The 3417-nt window shown below is 57.7% G+C and overlaps 1 protein-coding gene across 1 annotated transcript in view; it reads left to right on the forward strand.

Annotated features, from left to right (window-relative positions):
* Positions 1-2533: 2533 nt before the first annotated feature.
* The window catches only part of BBC3 (BCL2 binding component 3), a 9952-nt gene continuing 9068 nt past the window's right edge, over positions 2534-3417 (forward strand). Inside the window, exon 1 of the mRNA XM_011367896.2 lies at positions 2534-2785. The gene's annotated coding sequence lies outside the window, so the exon portion shown is untranslated. The remainder of the gene's footprint in view (positions 2786-3417) is intronic.

Consider the following 3417-nt stretch of genomic DNA (forward strand, 5'->3'; position numbering starts at 1 on the left):
GGGAGCGTGCCCAAGCCCAGGCCTCACCCCGGCCGGCCGCTGGCTTGCAGGCCGTGTGCCCGGCAGCTCCCCGGGGCCCGGCTCCCCCGCCCCCCGCGCCGAGGGCTCCCCCAGATTCGGGCGGGCGGCGGGCGAGCGCGGCGGCGGCCAATGAGCTCGCTGGCCGTCTCCGGGAGCCGGGCCGGCTCTGCCCGCCTGGCATTGGGCACGCGGTGGGCAGCGGCGGGCGGGGCCTGGGGGGTCCTCGCGCCTGGTTGGGCCAGGCTTGTTGCTGGGTAACGGGGCGGCGAGTTTCCCCTGGCAACGGCGGCGGGTACCGCTCACTGGCTGGCCGGGAAGGAGGGGGGGCGCGGGCGCAGGCAGGCCCCGCAGACCCCAGCAACAGCGCGCCGCCCCCGCCCCGCCGGGGAGCAGTAACCTTCACACGCGCCGGCCTCTCGGACCCTGCGGACGCCGGCGCCCCCGCCCAGCCCCCACCGGCTCGGGTCCAGCCTCCGGGCCTGGGAGGCCGGCTGCACCGAGGGGACCCAGGAGGCCCCCTCCCCACCGCGGAAAGCCAGGACTCAGGCCCTGCAGTGAAAAGTTAAGTCCTTCCCAACTCCCTCTCGCCTTGCTGACAGATCTGCTTCCCCAGAATGGCCTACAAGGGACTGGGGAGGTTGTGCGTCTGCAGTGAACTAGCCGGGACATTTATTTCTTTAACCAGCACTTGACACGAAGGCTCTTCCTTCCGGGCACTGTTCTAAGCGCCTTACAAATATTCACTCATTTAATCTTCGCATTTAATTGTGGGTCCTATGGTGATCCCCTTTACAGAGAGGAGAAGCTACTTGCTCAAGGCCATCACTCGAAGTCCAGTAGCCTATTTCCAAACTCTGGGTGTTTTATCACTTCCCTGTCCTAAATGTCCCTATGAGAGGCATTAATATTCAAAATGAGAAACTGTACAGGTCAAGCCAAACACACCAGTGGCTGGCCCCCGGGCGAGGGTTGCGGGGCAGGGGCGGGGAGGGGGGGGCGTGGGGGGTTGAAACTCCTGCCCCAACTTCAGGGTCTTAGCTTAAAGCCCTTGTTTAGATTCTCAGAGTCAGTAGACACCCACACTGGTAACAGAGTAAGCACCCAGCCAGGCCCTAGTGTTTTATTTTTATTGACCTCCTCACTGCAAAATCTTTACCATCTCAATTCACAGAGGAGGAAATTGAGGCAGAGAGACATGACCGCTTAACCAAGGTCGCACAGCCAGTAGGTGGCAGAGGTGGGGATTCTAACTCAGGCCATCTAGACGCAGAACCCTCTTTGGTGAGCTCTGCCTGCCGGTGTTGGGGGGATGGGCCACAGCTGTGGGTCTGGTCTGGAAAGAGAGGATGCCATAATTCGGAACAGGATCTGGACTAAATAGTGGGAAGGATTTTGAATAGTGACCATGCTTATGGCCTGGGAGACTCCTGGCCCTCTCTGGCTCTCTCCCGCCCCTACCCACCAAGCCCGATCCCTCCCATCCTTTACACGCATTTTCTTCACAGAAAATCATTCCAGCACATCTGGCCTCCTGGTGTCCAGTCCTAGATCGAGCAGCCTGAGGGCACAGTTCGGTGAGTGAGGGGTACAGGCTGGACCGTGAACTAGCCCACAGCCGGGGCCTCCCTCTGTTCCAATTTCACCACTGCCAGACACAGAGCAGTGACAATCACAAAGGTACGTGAGAAGTAACTGCTAACATTTTTTAGGCACCTACTACATGTCAGACAGTGCACTCAGTGACTTCCATGCATGATCTCATTTAATAAATGTCTGAAGTGGTCTTTCTCAAATGCTTTTCCACTCGGTCTTTAAAGTCAGAAATACACTCTCGGTGACCCAGTGTGTTTTCACTACATATTAACAAAATTTTCACAAAACTATGTTTTCCTTCCACTTCATGATTTTTGAAAAGGATATTCTACTTTGTATTTAAAAAAAAAAAAAAAAAAAAGCCTGGTCATGAGCCACTAAAGCTGCAGGTAGAAGGATTTGACTGTAAAAGGGCACAAGGAAGTATGTGGGTGATGGAGATGTTCTGAATCTTGATCGTGGTGGTGTCCGACGGTGTACATTTGTCACATCTCACCAAACTATATCCCTAAAAAGAGTGAATTTTATTGTGCGTAAATATATCTCAATAAACTTGAACAGAAAAACAGGAAGACCCGTGAGAGTGATTTCATAATCTATGGTTGGCTCATGAGCCAGTTTGAAAAACACTAGGAAGAAGAACAGGAAAATGAATGAGTGGAGTGAATGAGGGAAGGAGGTCGGAATAGTCCCAATGTTAAAGTAGGGGGGTTTCCAGCGCGATCTCAGGATCTGGCCGTGGAGGGGGCCGAGTTCGAGAGCCCGGAAGAGCCCACCATTGCTCAGGACTGACATTCCTTCTTGGCCAACCCAGCACGGGGCACTCAGAGGTGACTCACCCTCTAGTGATGTGGTTTGGTTGGGGGGGGGGGGTGTGACATGGGGGGTGTGACATAGAGGGTGTGGAAGGTGCAGGGGAGACAGAGCCCCAGGGCCCTAGGAGAAGAAAAGACAGGGGTCACCGAGATAGAGCTAGGGTGGGGGTGACCATGGGAAACTGAGAAGGGAAAGGGAAGTGAAAACCCTGTGCGTGTGGAGCAGGGGCTGCCCGGGCATGTCCGTGCCCCGTGCCGGGGCTTCCTCCTGGCCCTGGGTCCCCTACCAGATGGGTGGCAAGTGTGGCCACGTGTGCCTGCTCCGGAGTGTGCCCCGTCAGTGAGCCAGTTAGCAGGTACCTGTCAGAGGTGTGACTTTGTGACTGTGAGTTGGGGGCCAGTTTCTTTGATGTCTGACTTGGGCTATGTCTGTCTGTGAGCGTCGCTGGCGGTTTTAGTGTGCCAGCTGTGAGCTGGTGTGGCCGTGCTTGTGTGCATCCCTGTGGGAGTGTCATCTAGGTCAACCTCTGTGTCCAGGTATCACTGTGACCGGTGTCTCTGTGTGTGTGTGTGTGTGTGTGTGTGTGCGCGCGCGCGCGTGTGGCCCTGCTCAGTGGGGATGTCATGAATGGGAACTCGGTCAGTTTGCGGGTCTGCGTGCGCTCCTCAGTGTGGGTGTCTGTGCACCTGTGCGTGGCCCTCCGCGTGTGCCGGAGACCGCGTCAGCGAGCCAGTCTATGCATTCGTGTCTGGGGGGAGAGTGGGGTGTGCGCCCCGGTCGGCGTGCGGTGGTTTCTCCTCGTCCCCGTTCAAGGTGTGCATCGGTGCGGCGGTGGCGGTCTGAGCATCGGCTCGTTCCCGGTGGCCCTGTCAGCACGTGACCGTGTGTCCCCTGGAGCGCGGCTCCGAGGGCGTGTGTCTGCGGGTCCCAGTCAGTGTGTCAGTGTGTCAGCGCGTGTGTCCGGCTGTCCCGCGTCGCCGCGGGCCA

Source organism: Pteropus vampyrus, unplaced genomic scaffold (genome assembly GCF_000151845.1).
Source record: "Pteropus vampyrus isolate Shadow unplaced genomic scaffold, Pvam_2.0 Scaffold138, whole genome shotgun sequence".
In the NCBI taxonomy this organism is placed as follows: Eukaryota; Metazoa; Chordata; class Mammalia; order Chiroptera; family Pteropodidae; genus Pteropus; species Pteropus vampyrus.